This window comes from Chiloscyllium plagiosum, chromosome 22 (genome assembly GCF_004010195.1).
Source record: "Chiloscyllium plagiosum isolate BGI_BamShark_2017 chromosome 22, ASM401019v2, whole genome shotgun sequence".
In the NCBI taxonomy this organism is placed as follows: Eukaryota; Metazoa; Chordata; class Chondrichthyes; order Orectolobiformes; family Hemiscylliidae; genus Chiloscyllium; species Chiloscyllium plagiosum.
In genome coordinates this window covers 27,909,817-27,931,688 of record NC_057731.1, presented here as the reverse complement: position 1 = coordinate 27,931,688, position 21,872 = coordinate 27,909,817, and the positions used below count along the sequence as shown (strand labels likewise).

Below are 21,872 nucleotides of genomic sequence, written 5' to 3'. Positions count from 1 at the left end.
CTGCTCTTAACAGATGAGGATTGAAACTACAAGACTGTAAACTCATGAACATTTATAAACAATTTAAAAAGACATGCAGCAGCCTTCCATCAGAATCTTCTTCCCTCAGGTCTCAGTTCCATGTGATGCAACATCATCCAACTCACTGATGTTGCTCTTCAGCTATCAGTATAACAGCTATTAACCCCTGCAGCTGCAGATGGTGAGGCAAAACATTGCCACGAGCCATCATATAGGTTTTGCAACATCTATCAGAGTAAAACTGTAAAGCTGTTTTTATGAAGGAACTTTAAGTGGAAACATTCTTTTACAATTAAAGAATGGAAACAAGTTTGTATTTTCATGATCAAGAAATGCATTAATATCTGCACATCTCAGCCTATCCAAATAGTAGAAACCATTAAGATTAATGTCCTAAAGCACACATTTTAATGCAATGCAATATGGGTAACAACAGATCACTTTAGTCCGAGTGCTGTGGGAACAGTGTACATGAAAAGCAGCTCATATTTAATCTACACTTGCTCGAATTGCCAGGGCATTTAATGGTATTGTAATATGGTCTGAAGATAATTAAACCATAACTGCAGTTTCCTGGTTTAGTGCAGTCTAAAAGAGACATTAGATTTATCCACTTAGAATGGTGTAATCTTGTTCCTTCAGCTGATAAAACCTCTGAATGGTCAACCCAAATTGACTAATCATCCCAGAATCCAAACATGATCATCTGCATCTAAGTCCACAGATGAACTAATTAACCTCTTGACCTCCAATAATAATTAAGTCAACAAGGCATATTGAGACAACTTATCCAGTTTCAAAATACTGTTGTTTATAAACAACTCATATAGCAGATAAAATTATTTTTGAATGGACAGAGAGCACAGCTAGAGTGGTAACTATTGGGTTCACCTCAAATTAGTAGGCAAGTTTTCTACAAGATGAAGCAGTTACATCCTAATCAATGTGACAGCCATTTTAGTTCCTGGGATTTACTGACGATAAGTAACCCATCATTCTAGTTAATCAGAACACTAAAGCAAGAGCCAACTTCCTCAAAATCAACAGGTCTTTAAATTAGGCCTCACCATAGATTTATTGAGAAGCTGCCATTTATACCTTAAACTTGAGCCACTAGGAAGAGGTCACCACGACAAAGGAGTAAAATAACCACCTACATGAAGGGTTATCAGAAATTCTACTACACTATACATTTCCTGTCATTTTATTTCATATTGTCAGAAACTCCAGTATTAAGCATCCTGTGAATCTCTGGACAAAACTAGAAAGAAAAAAAGGAGTAAATATTTGATCAATCCACTTAAGTGCAAAATCAAATTATATTATATTATATTTGCTTTTATGAAACAAAAATAAATAGGTACAAGGCAGATGAACAATTATGCAAACTAGTGTTACCACACCAACTGCAAGAGACTTTAAAATGAGTTAGACTTTAACTAATTCCAATCAAAGCATTACTTTACAGGACAAAATACAAATGTTTCTTCTTTACGTTTTGAAGTGTGGACACTCTGTTTTTAACTTGGCACACTGTTACAAACAGGAATTGAACAGAAGAATTTATAATTAATTCTTCAGTGACATTGCACCACGGAAAGATCAACGATAAAGGGACAACTTTTAATACTGACAATTTATACATTACATACTTCAGAGGAACATTTACAGTTTAATATCCAAGGCATAGAGTTCTGCATGATGGGAGTGCATAACTGAAATTCACAGAGGCACTTGTAATTTTCCATCCAAATATTTTATTGGCTGCAAATTAGAAATGGTGAACTCTTCTCCTAAATTCCCAATACTTGCTGTGCAGTACAAACAAAATTCACCTGCAGCTTCAAGCAGGTTTGCCTTATTATTGTTCATTGCATAAGTTTTATCTGTACCATTTAGAAGTAAGCAGCTAGAATGCAAAGACAGGCCATCAATCAATCTGTAGTTCCTGAGAGTTATATACTTCCAGCAGGCACAAACTCATCAGAACATGCAGAATTTGTGGGCTTTCAACATTAGCAGATATCAATTCTCGAATACCATTCATTTCTAGTTTGAGTCAAAGCAAGTTCACTGAGAGAAGACAAACACCATTTTCAAAAGCAACGACACAAAAGCTTGCACAATCTGAAATATCTTGGACTGATAATGAAAGATGAATTAGGAATCATACTGAAATTCCCCACTGGTTTTTCAACTGCAATACATAATTTGGGGACTCCCAAATAAAATAATTATCTCTCTCTCTCTCTAAAGCTTAACAACTGTATTCATCCTTGTTGCATTATTAAATGCCATAGGATAGTTTGTGAAGTTAAAGGTATTATGTAAATGCAAGTTGTTATCAATTATTCTATGTGCATATTTTGTATTTGTCCTACAATTCTATGATTCCATTCTCAGTGTATAAATGATTCATATTTTCTGTTTACATATTTCTAACTGTATCTCTGTACTACTTAGCTTATTTACCAGAATGGATTTGAATGTATCTGGTCCCATGTCTCGGTAGCAGATGTGATAATGTCGTGTGCAGTGACGAGCCTACCAAGCTTCTCCTTTTCAAGGAACAATCGCTGCTCAGTGCCCATCAGCAGCAGCGCAGAGAATTCCATCCAGGAATGCTGCCATCATTTTATTGTACTACTTGTGGGTCAGTTAAAATAAACAAACAAACAAACAAACAAACAATGAAAAACAGCAGACAAAAATAACTCACAGAAGTCAATGTCTTTAAGAGAACTCAGGAAGCCTTTTTCTTAGGGCTGAAGGGTTAACACACTGATCACAATTACAGAAGTTAGTTCATAAAAGACTAACTCTAGAAAACAGGAAGAGAAATGCACAAACTTAAGCACTTCCTGGTCCCACTGAGATGAAGTCGGAGATGGGTGTTGAACGGCAGGAAAGGAAGGAGAGCAGTACTGGGACTGCTGCCCAATGTATACTGCACTCCAGGGGAGGGCCAGCTAGGTACTGGATTTTGCTGCCCACTGCTTGGTGAGAGCCAGCCAATTAGTGCCATTCAGGGGCCATGTTGAGCCAATGCTGGTATTTTACTGACCAAAGCAATATCCATTATCAAACTCCCTTAACTCCCACTGTCCTATGTGCAAAAGACACAGCTCAATCGAGGTGGTCCCTCGGGACAGGCCAGGGGTCTATCGATCCATGTCTAGCCTCTAAATTGTGTGTGTATGTGTGCACGTGTATGCCGGAGAAGGATGGGCGGGGGGGGGGGCTTGTGACAGACGGGGTAGTAGGACAAGGTGGAGGGGGTGACTGGAGGAGAGGGTCAGGGAGCCATTCAACATTTTCAGAACATTATTCCTGTTGCCATGATTAGACTAATAGGCCATGGCCACCATTAGAAATACTGACAAATTTAAAGGGGCTATCCAACATGGAGCCCCATGGCACATGCACATATAAAGCTGAGGGGTGAATTTGTATTTGCAGATACATTCTATTTTGTTCAAAAAGCACATAATTTGTAGACGTAGACACACACACACATACACATACACACACACACACACACACAGAGTCAACGTGGCATTTTATAAACTCCTCATTTGGAAATAAAACACAGACAGACTTCAAACACAACCTCACATCTAAAATACATTCTCTGACCAGAGGAGTCACCTCCTTTATATTGCTAACACCTTAAAAAATGTCTCAGGGCAATGACTTGAAAGAAATTCTGGGATTTGCATATTAATTAATCAAAACCTGCACCTCCATTCTAACGGATTAAAGATTTAAAAACATCCGAAGTGTGTTCAATTTGTTCACGAGTTGGATGACCCTTTAATCTTTTCTTTATAAATTCTGTGTCTAACATCTTCCTCTCTCGCTAACAGCTGATAAAGGAGCAGCGCTCCAAAAGCTAGTGTCTTCAAATAAACCCACTGGACTATAATCTGGTGTCGTGTGATTTCTGACCTTTCCTAAATCCCACTCACCACCTCAAAACCAAGCTCACCCCTCTCTAAAATCTGTCCTCGACTGCTTTTGTATCTTTGGACAAGTTCCTACATTAAAGGCACAAATTATTATGAATTAACATTCTCCATTCACCTTTTGTAATGCTAAATGGCAAGAAGAACTACTGCTATAAGTTGGCATGAGATTTATAAAATTATATGTATGAGCATAACAATGCTCAGGTGTGCAGTCATGTTTAACAGGAAGTGAAATGGAGTACAATGTAAAATCTCTGCATGTTAAAGTTTAAAGCTGATATATTTACCTAAACAGACCATGTGTAAAAATTACTTTAATAGTAAATAATAAAACCTGTACACCGTACTGCAGTTCAGTCCATCCTTGCTGCCAACAATTTTAGGGAAATATTAACTCTCAGCTGAACTCCTAAATAACACAGTCAGTTCCTTTCAAATGCACAGACTACTTCCACAAAATTGCTCTCTTATTAGCAGTGATGTCATTGTATTTTCTAAACTGGAGTTGATTTTTATTCACCCATGGTCAAGTACTGGACAAGTGCTGGTTAATATATATAAACATTAACCAATCATTTTCCGTTAGATATTGAGACAGTTTTGCAGGATGCAAAGTTACTGTTCTGTGCTGAGATTTCTACATAACACAATTGTTCCAAACACCTGAATGTGTGATGCATTTCAGGGACAAAAAGCCATCTTCAGAATCATGGTTCATCTCACTAATCCTGTGGAACTTTTTGTTCTCTATTTGGTTAAACTAATCATGGGAAAAGGTGAAAGATGGAACTTGAATTACAAGAATTTACTCTTGCGCAATCTATCTCACTTTCAGTTTTCCATGAAAGGTTCTCCAAATTGTCAACTTTCATTCTGGCGTTAATTCTGAAACTTGCTGTGATTTGTCATACATTGTTGGAGCAGTTCTCAGGGCTTGCATCAGAAGAATGAAATGAATAAAATCACAGTATATTGTGGTCTCTGAAAATGCTTTCCTTCTGTTTAAAATCAGCAAAAGTACAATACTCCAAACTCATTCCCCCATTTGTCTTTTCTGCCAGTCCAACTGAACCACCAACATCCTGAGAGTTATCATGACCAGAACCCACACTGGATCAGCCATATAAATACTGTGGCTACAGGAGAAGCCAAGAAAGGCTCATTCTAAATTATTCCAAAGGAGCTATTTAACAACTGTCATAGAATAATTCCCACTTGCCTGGATGAGTGTAGTTCCATGAACACAAACTCAGCACCATTCAGGACATGGCAGTCTGCTTGATTAGCACCCCATCTTAACATTCACGGGCTCCACCACTGAAGCACAATGGCAGCAGTGTATACTACCTGCAAGATGCACTTCAGCTACTTGCCAAGTGTCTTTGGGCAGTAACTTCCAATCCACAAACCCACTTTCCCTGCCATCTAGAAAAGCTAGGGCTGTAGGTACATGGAACAAAACCAAATTCAAGTTCCCCTCCATACCATCGCCATGACTTGGAAGTGTATCACCATTCCTTCACCGTTACTGGACTAAAAACCAGAGGCTTCCTTCCGAACAATACCTTGGGGGTGCCTTCACCAGATGGACTGCAGCGATTCAAGAACACAGCTAAGTACTACCCTTCTTAAGAGCAATTTGGAAGGAGCAAGAAATGCGGGTCTTGTCATCAGCACAGAGATCCAGTGAAAGCAATGAATAAACTATGATTGGTGGCTCCTTATTTGGACAACACATCACAAGTTTAATTATTAAAACATATAAGCAACATCTGACAAGTGAGTCTGTTTCTCTGTGGCCCTACATTTTCTTGATAGAAACTGTAAAAGGACAATAAGCACAAAGAAAATATACTGAGTTAGACATTTCAACTGAGAACTGTATTCTTGACACGATATTTAGGTGGCATTTTCCCATCATCTGTAATACACGGTGGAGATGAATCTAATTCCTCCATTTCCTCCTAGTTCTCATCTAGTCCCATTCAATTTTATTACAACTGTCTGTTTATTGAATCGTCAGGCTTGAATGAGTCACATTCCAGACCTCATACATTGGCATGTCTGGCTATGCAGAAGGTGCAATTTGGGTTCTAAGTATGTTCAAATGTGTAATCTTCACAGAAAGGAATACTCACTCATTGCAATAAAAAGCAGACAGCACACATTATCCAGCTAACAGCACTGAGCAGAATATGTGTCTATAGAAAACAGGTTGGATTTTTAATTCCTGGTTAATTCACAGAGGTAGTCAATTAAATTAAATCAAATCAACAGATACATGAAATCCATGGTAACAGAGTATTGATGACGCTTTTTTAAAAAAACAGGTTATGACAAAACTTTAAAGAATAAATTCAATACTGGCAATAACAGCTGGCTCAGCCTCCAAAGAGAAAGAGAGAATGGCACTCAAGCTGAAATATCAACGATGCCATGCACTCAATTGTCACTACAGTAGACACCAAATAAAATACAGATTTCACCTCTTGACCTGTTGAGGATATGAGGCATATCCTGCATACTATGAAATTGGTGCTTACACATTACTCATGTCTAAAAACAGTACGGAATAATCATCGATATGTCATACTTGATTTCCTGAAGCATGTCTGGCTAAACAGTAAAAGATAAATACACCAGATCGCACACTCAAAGAAAGTTATTTTTCGCAAGCTAATGTTGAATGATCCAGAGTATTGACTAATAGCAATAATAACCAAAAGATGAGAAGTAGTCGACTGTAGGTTAATTGGAAAGATGCCACACATTAATCGAATGGGTGTTTTGCTATTCAGAATGAAACTGGTAGAACTACCGTACACTCGATGTCTCCAGGTGTGATTCCATTGATCACAATTCTCCAAGACAAACTAACAAAGCATTCCAAACAACACACCCCCATAATACAGAGTGGCTTGTGTAAATTAGATAATATTTAGTATAGTTAGATAAGGTAAAACAAAAGTCAATCACCAAATCACATGCATCTTTTTTCTAGCTGCTTGAAAAACAAACCATTCCATTTATAATAAAGACAACACCTAGGAAACACCACTTTACTTAAGTCTGCACACCCAACAATTTCCAGTTATTCTTATACTGCTTTCAAAAAAAATTCAAATTCTAATGCACCCTTAGTTGACAATCAGAACTAGAGATTTTTAAATAATTAAACAGTGTGCCCTGACAAAAAAAAGTATGTTAAGCACTACCAGCTTTTTCCGAATCAAGACAATTACATCGCTCAGGTTTTTAAATCTCTAAATGACACAAAACAGATCATACCAAAAAATGTTGAAATTATCAGTACTGAATGCATGCATCTACGTTCGTCCTTTGATTTTCTGAAATAACACCTTTTGCTATCCTGTGTCTGATTAGTAGGGAATTTAGATCAGCAAATCAGGTAATGATGAAAGAAAATGAGAAAATAACTGGTAGTCAATCTTAAAGGCAAACTTTAATGTTAAGAGTTTCTAAACTACCTCAATGAATAATTCCTCAACTGAATTGATGTAAAGTTAATAATTGATGATTACATTCTTTGCAAATGTTTTTTTCATATTCTACTCCTCTTTTGAAGGCATTGGGCTATAGCTCCATAATCCTCTAAATCCAAATAGTCATTCTTTGTATATGCTAGCCATGACAACCAATGTCAGCAAGCTATCATGCCCTCACCCAACATACATGTTAATGTCTATTCAAGCTAAGGGTGTGGTAATAGCAAAGACTTTTGCTGTTGAGTCCCAGCCAAGAGGCATGGAGCACAATATTTCAGTATAGCGGTAACTCACCTTGCATTTTCTAGCCTCGATAATCAGGCTACACTGAAAAATAACCTGAAGCACATTTATGAGAAATATAGAAATACACAGAGATCAGCAAAGTTCTGGCTGAAGCAGATTGAATGGCCACAAGGCCTGTTTCAACAGACCGCATAGCCCCATTATAAAGAGTGGTAAAAATTTGTCATCAGGTTTCCAATGACTCCAGGTAGAAGCTTGTGTTTGAGTATTAAATGAAAATGGCAACAGGCTTCTCTCTGATCTCACCTGTAGCTCCACTTTGTACTCGGATTTAAGGACAAGATTCACAGATGAATAATGGCTGCATGAGCACATTATGAAACAAATGGAAAGGGTAGGGCTCCTGTACTCATCCATCAACTGTCACAATTAAAATCCAAATCCTCAGCCTGTCATGCAATCACAACTAGATTCAGCAATGCATGCCAGTGCTAATGGCTTCTTTATAGGCCTACAACTCAATAAAATATCTTGTTGAAGTTCATTGTTATTCTCTCCGCAACATTTAGAGCCTGTAATATCAGACTGAACTGTAAGAACAATCTTTATTTCCAGACAGCAGCAGCTGATGGATTTTTGTCTAAAGACTAATATTGAGTCATCATGCTAGTCAGCATTGACTCAATGACTCAGTGGTAAATCAAATTTTATCTAGTGCCTTCAAAATCCTACAAACTTTTACTTTTTGATCTCCCATTTAGGAACTATTTAAGATGGTGACCATCAATCTCGTGCTCAACAAGACCTTACACAATATGGTTTCAGGTCTCCTTTATATTGCAGGATTGTGTCTAGTGACAAAAAATACCTACAAAATTTGGTTAACCTAATACCATTGACCCAGCACAACAAAACTACCCCAGGAAGAAGTTTCACTGGGTGCTCCTTATGACCAAATCCCACAGGCTAAAAGATGATCCCTTGCCAATTTGTCAATCCATCTGTAAAACGCCAGTTGTAACTTTTTCTCGATGTCTGTGCTTAAAGATCACCTCCCAGTGTCCAGGAAAGTCCAAACTAGCAGTACAAAATCAAAACTGTGGTTTTGCATTACCACTGCAAGTGTTAAAAAAAAGCTCTATCTACAATAGTGGCTCTGTTGTTGCCAAATGCACCCTACACTGCAACACAAACAAAGCAGGTTCAGAAGCAAGAAAATTAACACAACCATACAACCACATTTTGGAATAAAAATGAGTTATTAATCTCTCATCCATTCAACAGCTCACATTAAGATCCTTAAATTAAAAGTTATTTGAAAACTTGTTCTATAATAAATTATGCTTTATATGCCAAATTCTGGTGCTGATCATGACTGAACTCATTTAGAATGCTGGGGTCATTTGGTCAGCTGCACTCAAGGAATTAATAATCAGATCTCAAAGATTGTTGAAATATGCCTTCTATACATCATTATTTATCAAAGATAAATATGAGCGTGAAAAATTCAAAACATATTAGTAACTGGGGCACAGTTACTTTAAGCACCAGACCAAAGTAATCATTAGCAAAGTAAACTAAATTAATCAATTCATTTTTCTGCAGAAAAACTTGTAATAGGCTTCAGTAATCTCAAGGAATATAGTTCTTCCTATAAAACCTTCCTTGCCCCTCTTCTCATTATAACTTAAAGATTTAAAAGATCTATTTGACTGGAATTTTCTGAGGATCTCCTCAAACTATGATGACCCTCAAGTTTGTTGGAAACAACCCAAAAATTTTAAAGTAGAAATGAGTTAACCTGATTTTCTAGCTTAATTGAAAATGTTCTGTTTGTTAAATGATCACTTTGTGGTGTTAGTGTTTTAAGTCAAGAATAAACAACACAAAACATTGTTAAATGCAGTCTCTCTCACCAAAAGAAATTAGCAACTACTTCTGGTCAAATTATCACAAATCAACACAAAACACATTTACATGACTTTCTTTATACACTGCTTAAGCAGAACCAGGAACCCATATCAGACGATACATAAAATAAACTTTGTTCCTCAAATATCAAATCAATGATTTCATACAGCATGTTAAGCGTTCATCTTCCATTACCAACAGTAAAATTATAGTTATGGTGTATAAATAATAATAATACTCTTTCTTACAGTTAGTAAACAAATTGTTCTTTTGCTCTCTGTTATAGACTCCTTTGTTTTAATCAAAACTTAGTTGCGTTTTTAAATTCTGAAGTAATGACACATATCCTTGGTGACTGTGATAATCAAGTCTATCTTTTCTCCTCTCTTCATATTATGGTACATCACCTGCCTAAATGTCTGTCTGGTGGAGATAAAGTATTAGATCCAAGTTTTTTTAAAAATACAGTGAGTCACAGCTAGTCTAAAACAAATGTATCAGATACATCAGCATCTATGAAGACAACCTACAAACAGGATAGAATACAGAGAATAAACAGTCCAAGACAGTCAAATACTCCATAAGACATAGGGCACGGATCCAGTACTTTTGGAATAGGGGGTAAAAGTGAGAAAGGGTGATGAAATGAGCTATGTTGGAGAGCCACCCAGATCTAACTGGTGCAAATATGGTGACATACACACGTTTTGAAATTTAATAAATTTTTAAGCGATTAAAATTTCCCTTGGATTCACTGACAAGAGTCAGACTGTGAATAAATAGGTGGGGCAAGAAGGGCCGCACATTGCCTACAGCAAAATTGGGTTTGATAAAATGAATGTACTTTTCCCATTCCCATTTAACCAAGACTTAAGTGCTGCAACAATCCCTCAGAATACTCCAGCACTTACCTGCAAGTAAGGGGAATAATTAGTTCTGGCAGTGAATGGTTACAGTGCCAGCAATAAATTTCATATCATGCTGGAGCGAGATAACATCTTTTAGTCACAGAAGAATACTTGAGCACCTGTTTGGCTTAATACATCACAAAATGTTGGACATACAACATACAGCTGCAGGCAACTATCAAACAATTCAGCCTTTGTTTGCCTTGAGAAAATAAATAACTAAAAAACAGTAGAAAATGGGTTGATTGTACTTGCATCAATCTTGGAAGTGTATCTGTGTCGGGTTACTGTAACTTTTCTAAGTTCATTCATCATTATATTACTGAAAATCCATTCAAATTTAACAAACCACCAAAACAAAACCAGCTCCACAGAAATTCCTCACACAATGCATTCATTATTGTATTAGCACTTCCTCTGAATCATGTGGAATTCAGAGATCAACATTAATTAATAATAAATCCCTCAAATAAACAGTTATTTTTCTTCACTATTAGGTTGAATCCCTGAATGAAAATATTGAAAATGTCAGTAAGAGAGGCAAGCAACAGCTAATTAAGCCTGTTGAAATGGAAGAAAGTATAGCAAGTGACCTTGGAATAATGTGGTTACCTCATATTCAGAGGGGAAGTTCTGTTATAAACAGAAGGGCAAAACCAGGGTATCTTTTACATTGTACTTTAGGATGTAAATTATGGTCAGGCAGCATCCAAGGAGCAGGAGAATCGACGTTTCGGGCATAAGCCCTTCTTCAGGAATGAGGAAAGTGTGTCCAGCAGGCTAAGATAAAAGGTAGGGAGGAGGGACTTGGGGGAGGGGCGTTGGAAATGCGATAGGTGGAAGGAGGTCAAGGTGAGGGTGATAGGCCGGAGTGGGGTGGGGTCAGCTATGATCACCTTTAAGTATTTGATGAAGGCTTTTGCCAACTCCAACATCAGCAAGATCATTGTAGTCAGGTTTCACTTTAGAAAATTCACACCTCAGCCACTAATCCAACCACCATCACTGATGCCCAGTCAGAATCTCCAGTGACATTTGATGAAATAAAGCTTCAAATCACACATCTGGTTCAACACCAAGACTAACAATATGCCACCTCCAGATCACAGATACCTGGTGGTAGGGTCCGTTTGGAGATGGTGGAAATGATGGCGGATGATACCCTGTATATGGAGGTTGGTGGGGTGGTAGGTGAGGACCAGTGGGGTTCTGTTCTGGTGGCGGTTGGAGGGACGGGACTCAAGGGCGGAGGTCTGGCGATGGAGGAGTCCAAGGACCTGCATTGTCTGGCGATGGAGGAGTCCCTCCTCCCTACCTTTTATCTTAGCCTGCTGGACACACTTTCCTCATTCCTGAAGACGGGCTTATGCCCGAAACATCGATTCTCCTGTTCCTTGGATGCTGCCTAACCTGCTGCGCTTTTCCAGCAACACATTTTCAGCTCTGATCTCCAGCATCTGCAGTCCTCACTTTTTCCTCGAAGATGTAAATTATGGATCAGGAAAAGACAAAACTGCATTTTGGGGAAACCACGTGTATAGGCTGGGAAACTAGATGTGACAGCAACCTTTAAAAGTTGATCAACATTAAAACAATGCGCAGAAGAACTGTAATTCAATGTGTCAACCATGTTGGCCTCTGAATTAGAAGGGTATAGACTCAAGTCCCGCTTCAGAGCAGTGCGGAAGTACAGAGGATTGCTGGAGGTGCCATCTTTCAGATGTGATATTAAACTGATCATCCTTCTCAGGTAGAAGTAAAAGATACCATCTGATTATTTGTAGAAGAACTCAGCAGTTTTCCTTGTTGTCCTGGCCCTCAACTATCATTAAAGCGTATTATCTCAACAATTTATGACCATTTGTTGAATCTTGCTGTTTGCAAAAGGAATAGAACAACGATAACACCTTAAAAATACTTTAATGCATGTGACTGGTACATGATGAGCTCACGAAAGCAGAAGGTTTCCATCTCGAAAAGGCCTCCAGATAGGACAGTCTGCTTAGAGATTTGTCTGAATAATGAGAAAAGAGAACTCTTCTATCCCGATCTGAGCATGTTTGGCAAAGTAGATGTAACCAGAACATCACCCCCTGGACACACTGGGATTTGACCCTTCTCTCTCATTTTAAACAGCATACAAGGTAGGAACAGGTTGCACATAATCGTTTGAGTGAACGTTGCCAGAAATACTTGTTAAACATACTGCTCTTCCTTGCAGTTCATCTTTTAAAACAAATATGCTCCTAAAAGTATGTTTGGTGCTTCTGATGTTTAAGACTCCAGTTATGCAACAATTTAAAAAATGACACTCAAAATTAATAGTGTCAGAATGCAAATGCGAATTCAATTAGTGCAAAAGAAACTGAGTCATTCTGATGCTATTTATATACGTAAATCTGCAACCAGTGAGCACTAAATAATCCACATTCTTGAAATTGAGGATTCCTAACCTAACAAAATGACTTGACTCCGTATTCAAACTGCAGCCACACTAATTAAATCACTCAGCTGGTGTTCATCGGTCTTCATAACTTGCTTTTCAACATCAGTGAAACAATTCCTCTACCTGAAATGCTATTCCTCTCTTCACAGATGCTGCTTGACCTGCTGTGTGCTTCCAGCAGTTTCTAGCTTTATCGTTCCACATTTTCAACAGTAAACGTCATTTGCTTCTGTTACTTCCTATATAAATGTTTTTTCACATTAGTGGAAAAACGTCAAAAGAAAAATCCATTTAAAAACCCACACATTACTTACCTGCCAATATCCAGCTTTCTAGCACACTCAAATTAATATTGCTGTTCTTTTCTCTGGATACATTTTAAAATTAAGTCCCATTTAACATGAAGGGAGCCAGTTCTCCACTTCAATCAAGCATTTCCAAAATTTTACAGTTACATTATGGCTCAAGAAGGATTGATTAAGAACTGACATTGGTTAACTACTCTTCACAAAAGAATAAGCTATGTCAAACAAGTTTTAAGAGCCTTTGGAAGATAATGAAATATGCAGTGAGGAGAATGGTGAAGTTGGAGGGAGTGGAAATACACATTAGGGCACATGTTGAATATGTTGCGTTTTTTTGGAGGGTTTCTCACCACAAGGCCTCACAAGGTTTCTCACTGTACTTTACCAAATTCGCCTCAGTAACTACCAACCCTACACCATGCAACTCTCTCATCCAATTGTAGACCTCACCTTACTGCACATCATTCCCAGGACAACGTGCCATTCAGTGGATCTCAAAGACTGATATCCAAAAGGCCATTGTTCACCTGGCCAAGCATTGATCATCCAGTGTTGCCCCTCACTGGCATTGTCATGGCTAGGCAGCCACAAAATCTCACTGCTCACATCAAATAGTCGATATGATTGACATTCTTGCACCTTTCACCCCGGTCACTGTCTAACCAACAAGCCACACAGTTCACTTGCCCTTAACCACATCCTGTCTGAAAACTCTCTCCACACCCCAGCTATTGTGGCCTTGGTACCCCTGACAGACCTGTGCTTGTCATTTCCCAGAAGGAGAACATCACATACATGCAAACAAATGTACACACTGCAAACATGAGCTGTTATTTACAGTTAGCAAAAGTGAACATAACAAAGGGAGAAGATGCTGCAGTTTGCTCCCACAATGCAAACCACAAATGTGACCAACCCAAGCAGACAACTGGCAAGACCCAGCCCCTGGACTGTACCTGGCGGTGCTGGGACCCCTTGACCAACAACAGCACTCCCTCCCCAACTGGATTGAGCACTAGCCCCACCTGTTTCCAGTACGACCATTTGAGTGAATAAACACACATGGTGTTTGCTGCATATCCTCTCAGTGTTAGACAGGTGGAAGATGTCTCACCTACACCAACAGATTCCTACTGACAAGCAGCCCATGTATCTGCACAAAACAGCCCCTCAGTCTGACGGTACTGATCAACATTAGACTCTGGAAGAAGCACTAACAGGCATGACATGGATGCTGAGCTTTGTGAACAAATGCCAAGAGAACCAGTGAGCAGGCAGCGCTAAGGTGCAACCTGGTCCAGTCATTGGGCTGTCCATCTCTGTAAGTAAGTGTCCTGGCAGCAGGTTTCAATACTAGTTGCTTGTGCACCCTGCAACACAGCTGCTTCCAAAGGGTCCTGCAAGTGGATCAGAGAGTTGTAATGAAGATCACAGGGATACCATTTTGATCACGAGGGTTTGGAAAATATTTGACACCATGGTCTGTGGATAAGGAGTTCATGGATCATGCCCCGAGATGCTGTTTCGTCATGAGCAACATAGAGGCTCCTGGCATTCAGTGGTGAGATGAAGTCATCAGGTTTCTACTCTATCTTCCATGTCGAGACTTCTCAAAGTGTACCTTGGCGGATTTAGTAAGATAGGAAGCTATGTACTAATTACCATATATGCACATTAATAAGGTCACTAACAAGCAATGATTCTCCCTTAATAGGCAACGTGCTGCTGTCTGGTAGTTACATAAAAGAGGCAATGAGTTGTTCCCAATGTCAAGATAGGCCTAGAGAGATTTTTCACGTGATTCTACCATAAACCTCGTCATAGCCCATGCTGTCCAGGCCCCTATCAGATTCTATCCATTGTTTTAAAGGTAGCAGAAGCCAAAGTTGGAGACGTTAGACTAAACAGTGCAGCAGATGTGGCAGAAGAACTGAAGTGGAAGACATTGCTGTGACACAGCTGAGCTGACAGGATGGTGTAATTCCAATTCAGGAGGCAGAGTCTCAATGACAGCCCACACACTTAGTTTGCAAGCTTGAAGTCTGTTTACAGCCTGCAGGGATAATAATTCAACTCCAGGAGAAAGAAACTAGCAGAATCAGTTTTGTCGAAGCAAAACTTGTATCAGCTGATCATGATCTGAGTGTAACTGGCAGCAATCATGGTCAAAAATGCAGCTATCCCTATGGTAAAAAAACCCACCTCAGTTGTGTAGAGAGCATGGAGAGATCTAAAACTATTTACAAAATAAAAACAGCAATTTGTCCAAAGTTATACTTTCATTTTCTTTCTGTACAAAGTCTCGTTTTAAACAATTGCTAATCTTCAAAAAAAGACAACATCCATATTAAGATCCAAGATAGAGCTGCCCAGGAGCTAATCCACTTTTTCCACTTTCTTTTATATCCCAAAAACTGTTCTTCCTATAATAAATGCCAAATACAGGTCGTTAATCAACACACAACTCTATACCAAGAGGACAAGCAAGTTACAATAGCAAGTCACCACTCCTATGGGTATCACTCCAATATTCAGAGACAAGGGTTAAATGAATTTCTTTGAAGGTGCAAAACCTGTTGTCAAGACATGCAGATTGCTTAATGAAGTTAAGCAGTCAACTGATATACCCTGGATAGTGATAATAGAATTGTTGCGCTAATGGAATTTCAGGATAGTCAGAAAAAAGTTGTCTGGAATAAATATCAGCCATGAGTAAGCCAAATTCCTCAAGGTACTCTTTTTTCTAACATCCAAGTACAAACTAATTATTCCAAACTAAACAAAGTTGTATTTTTCAGCTGTTTTGATGTCACCCAGCAGCCAATGTCAAAACAAAATTGACTTTTTGAACAGGGTATTTATATATAAATACCCAAGATGCAAGTTCTTTTATTGGTTGCAATACCTGGACAGATTTCTATTCTTGTGTAATCCCCAAAATCCTTTGGTAAAGCAGATGAGAATACATACCTGTATATTCAAAACAGAAATCAAAAACAAAACATACTCATAGAACAAACTTTGAGCTTCACCCCTAGTGCAATGTAGTGTTAAAGAAGCAAGATGCTGAGACCGAATTTCTTATCTCTGACTGAAAATAGCAGAACAATACATCTGATCAATTTCACAACACTGCAAGTTAAATGACTGAAACTTAATAGAATTTCAAATAAGTGGAATGAACAACCCTTATCCTGTTTGCATAATAAACAATTTAAAATACATCAACAATCCTTCTGATCAGCTGTGGATTAGGGCAAAGTTAGTTGTAGCAATAAACCAGAGAGACCAAAAGGTAACCGAGTTGAACTTCCAGCTTCAATGAGTTAGTCAATCACAACCAGTGAGAAGTGCTTTTACAATTGGTGAAAATGCACCTCGAATTAATGAAGTCAACAGTCCTATTCCTGATCACCACCCAATGTCAGTGCCGGAACGTGGCTTTTAGATAAACTGTGATAGCTTGCCTGGTCACACAACCTGTCCCTATTCACAACATCTAGAATCGTGACTAGGCTACTCGAAGACTCTGTAACTGTACCCTAGCAACAGCCAGAATCTTTAGAGAACAGATGGTATGGAAGAAAGCTGGTAGAACTACATTTACAACAATTCACTTGGACAATCCCTCTTACCCCATCATTATCCATAAAAAAATCTTAAAGTGAAAAATCAAAGCATAACACAAACTCATAGGCTTCGACCACTTTGAAACTTGTTATCAGCACATGCACCAAATAAACTCAAGAATCACCAAACTCTTCAAAGCCCAGAAAGAAGAATTGAACTAAACCATACAACCTTAATGGGAGCTGCCTCCTCCCCAAGATTGTTCTGCCATTCTTTTACATCTGTATATCAATGTATTTTGCTTTCAAACCAAAACCATTCAAACCATTTATTGACAGAGCAAATAGGGGATATATCAAAATTCACAGAATAGTTACATTCCAAGAAGAAAGAACAATTTTAAGGGCAAGATCCACTTTCTGTCATTAATTAAAAAGTTAAAGATAGCATCAAAGCTAACAAGAAAGCATTGAATTAAATAAAGGATAGTAGCAAGTCAGAAAACTGGATAGAATATAAAACAAATCAACAGGGTGTGATTAAAGATTGATAAGGAGATAAAAAGCACAAGAGAAATTTAGGTAGAAACATAAAAACAGATACTGTCAGTTTCTATAGGACACAAAGAGATTACAGAGGAATATAGATAGGTTAAAAGAGTGGGGCAAAAATCTGGCACATGGAATATAATGCAGGAAAATGTAAAGCTACCCGTTTTGGCAGAAACAATAGAGAAGTATAAAATCTAAATGATAAGAATCGCAGATTTCTGAAATGCAGAGAAATTTGGGTATCCTTGCACATGAAGTGCAAAAGGTTAAATATAGCAAGTAATTAGGAAAGCTAATGGAAGGGAAATTGAATGCAAAAGTATGGAAGTTATGCTTCAGATAATGCAGAGCATTTGGGAGACCACATGGTGTACAATACAGACTCCTTATTTGAAGAAGGTTGGAGACAATTCAGAGGTTTATTAGACTAATACTTTGAATGAGCAGGTTGTCCTATGAGGCTAGTTTGGTATCCGTTGGAGTAAGAGGCAACTCGATCGAAATATATTAGACCCTGTGGGGTGTTGACAGGGTAGATGTGAAAATAATTCTTGTGGAAGATTTCAGAATCAGAGGTCACAATTTATAAGTACGGGGATATTCATTTAAGACCAAGATGAGGAAAACAATTCACGGAGAGTCATGACTCTGTTTCCATTGCCATTTGAGGAAGACAGTTCTAGAGACTTTGAATATTTTTAAGGCGGAGGTCAATTGATTCTAGATAGGGATGGCATGAAAGATTGTCAGGGATATGTGAATTAATCAGATCAGCATGATCGTTTTGAATAATGGAGCAAAGCTCAAGAAGCCAAGCTGCCTGCTCCACATTCATATGTCTGGTCCATTCCTCAATTCCATTCACCTCGATTTAAGTACCTGACCACAGCTACCAATCCCAATCTTGGAAATTTTTTAACCCGGCATCCAGACTCTTTTGGAAGTGAGCTTCAGTTTCTTATAATTTTTATAGAGAAAGGGGTTTCCTGACTTCAATCCAACTGATTAACCGTGAATTTCAGTGTGTTCTGATCCCCCTAACAGAGAACATAACGCTGACACAGAGAATCCGTCATTTTAAACATTTCAATTAGATCAACCACTCAATCTCTTAAATTCAAGGGAACCAAAGATAAGTTATGGCAGTCTCGTAATTCAACTCTTTAAGCATTTGTATAATTCAGGAGAATCCATGCTACACCCCTACAGGGACCAGAATCGTTCCTGATGTACAATGTTCCAGTTGGGATTTCAGCAAAGCTCTGTACAACTGAATCTTCATTTCCACAACTATGTAATCTATTCCCCTTGAGACAGGGGCCAACATTCCATTAGCCTTTTATCTATTCACTGAGATTTTAATGATTTTGAAACATAGATACCCTTTGTTCCTCCAAAGCTCCTAGTCACTCCCATTAAGAAAAGATTGATTTGATTTGATTTCCTGATCTGATTTTCTCAAATTATAATTCCTTGCATTGCATTTCATCTGCCATTGTTTTGCTCGCTCACTCAGTCTATGGTTCCATTAACACAATTTACTCTGCTTGAGTTAATATTATCTGTGAGCTTAAATATACAACTCCCTAAAATAAAACAAAGAACTGAAGATTGAAACAAACGAACAGAAATTGTTGAGAAAACATTGGTGAAGAAAATACAGAGTTAATGATTTGAGGCCAGTTCTAAAGAAGTAGAATGGATTTGAAATATTGCCACCACTTTGTCTTCACAAATGTTGTCAGACTTACTGAGGTTTTCCAGCTATTTCTGTTGTTTGCATATAACTCCCTACTCCTTCATCCAGTAGCTATACAACAACGAATACCTGTGGCATAAATACAGGAAACATACTGGGAAACAGCACTTGTCAATTACCCCTATTCCATTGGTTATTACTCTGTCCTCAACCAATAAACAACCCACTGAACGTGCCCCTGAATACAGGGCCTCTCCTTAGAGTTGACAGGAATTTTGGAATTAAGATAGGAAAGGGAGAGAAGCTTCTGCATATATGTCCATAATTGCTGGACAGGCCACACAGAGCAAGTATTATGAAAGCCATTAACAGAAACTGTCAGAGCTGTATACCTTGCCTGCAATCCAAAATGAGTTAGTATCAATGTACTAAGCCATTTTGCCTGTGGGTAACTTTCCCTTTTCATTGGAAAGTAGGAATGTAACTGTATCTTGTTTGGATTTCCAGAATCCACTGTACTTGATTGACCATTTATGATGCATGTGAAAGTCATATTAATCTGACTAATATATCACTGAAGTAATTTAGAGGAATCATTAAACAGCTTTGAAATTTGCTGAATCAATCTCTATTGAGCAGCATAGCTGGGTTATTGTACAAGTCAACTCTGAAGTGATTTAATCTTAATTATAGAGCAAGAAAGTTAGAGTCAGATGCAAATCTATTTGTGTCATTTACCAGTGTTTCCATTACTAGTTCATCATGCTTAGTTCACCTTGCCTTGTTTAACTGGGAACTAAACTTAAAGATTACGTTTTGTGTCATTTCCTATCGCTGTTTAATCATTCACCATGATGTGACAAGTGTCTATTGTTACACATGATGCATCCTGCAAAATATCTGTACCAACACAGCTGGGAAACACATGCAGTGCCAAATTCAGGCTCAAATCCTGCCTAGGTCAAAGGTCACATATTAGACCATATGATCATAAGATCAAGGATGAGATTTAGGCGATTTGGCCCATGAAGTCTGCACCAACAATCGATCATAGCTGATATGTTTCTCAACCCCATATCCTGCCTTGTCTTCATAACTTTTGATCTCCTTACCAATCGAGAAACTATCTTGCTCTTAAATATACTCAATGACTTGGTCTCCATGCCCCTTAGCGGCAATGAGTTCTACATTCTCTGGCTGTAGAAATTCCACCTTATCACAGTTTTAAAGGGTTGCCCCTTTTCTCTGAGGCTGTGCCTACTGATGCTTCTATACTACATTTTATTTATTTATTTATTTATTTATTTATTTATTTAAGGAATAAATAATGCAAAATTAATTCATTAATCAGGAAAAGAGTATGGAATAAATTCATTAGGCACATGAACCTGGATTAGAATCTGTGCACCACTTGGCAAGTTTGAAGCACTAAGAAAAAAAAGTGCTGTTCATTGATTGTTTGTCTTCTGATTTCAATATCTTTGAAAAATTTGCAGATAAAAAGAAATACAATCCTGGTGTTGTGACATAGAACTTTGGGAAAGGAAATCTGTTTAACACTCATAAACCTTAATCCAAAAGCCTGATTTGAGACAAGAGGCTGTGTTTTACATTTTAAACTACGCAATTATATCACAACGTTGTAAGATAACTGACCTTGTAAGGTCACTCACAATCACAGTGATGTCATGTGTTCTTTCAGTAAGACTTCAAATCTGAAAACTCAATGTCAAAATGGTCGACTTCTAAAACCGTAAACATTTCTTCAAAGCAATCTAGAAATCAATGGATGTTTTAGTAATAGCTCTTTGCCAGTGATGCCAAAAATAAAAGTTACTGAGTTGCCCTTTTGAAACAACTTTTAAAATGATGAGAGGACTTTTTACACATTGTGGAGTCTGTAGACTGAAGCAGACAGTGGGGCAGCAAATGGGGCAAAAGAGAACCACAGGAGGGGAAGAGAAGGAACGCAGGAGGTGGGGGGAGAACAAAGAACAGGGGAATAACAAGAAATGGGGGAATCTGGGATAACAAGGAAGAATGAGGAAGTACAGAGAAGGTTGGAAATAGGGAACTGGGGAAACAGAGAATGGTGGGGAGTGGAAAACATGGGGGAACTGGGAATGGGAGGGGCAGGGAACACAGCTGGAAGGGAAATAGAATCCAGGTGCATTGGCTGCAACTTGACAAATACCCAGTGTAATGACAAAGGCAAAAGCTCAAGTCCCCACTCTATGCTGATACTGCCCATCACTGGGCCCAATATAGTGTGTAGGTGCCACATAACCCCTGGCTCCTTCTGGGGTAGACCACCTTCTCAATCAGTCCCCTCCCAGCTCATTCCCAGACAAGTAACACCGAGCCATCCTCGTTCTCAGTGTAAGGGTGGTAGAACGCTGTGACCAACTCTGACTATGAGCTTGATCCTGGGGACAGCAGCAGAAGTGTGAGCATGTTGGGGAGGGGGACTGAGGATAATAAAGGTTAGGGTGATGGGTAAGAGGGATGGAGGTAAAGGACTAGAAGTGGGAGTTGGAAGTGAAAGTTGTAGGTGGGGATTGTGATGTAGAGAGAACAAGGGGACATGGGGTCTGGGTTTGGGGTAAAACAGGATAAGTGTGGGTTGAGTCAGAATGGAAAGGGTGGTGGAATAGCAGCAGCAGGAAGAAAGGATGATGAAGTGGGAGCATTTGTGGAGAGAGGACTGGCCGGACAAGCTCTTTGGTTGGTTGGTTGGTTGG

General features: G+C 38.6%; 1 long non-coding RNA gene across 1 annotated transcript in view; it reads right to left on the bottom strand.

The window, feature by feature from the left end:
* LOC122561149 overlaps nucleotides 1-21,872 on the bottom strand; it is a 117,186-nt gene that overhangs the window by 94,418 nt on the left and 896 nt on the right. The window lies entirely within an intron of this gene.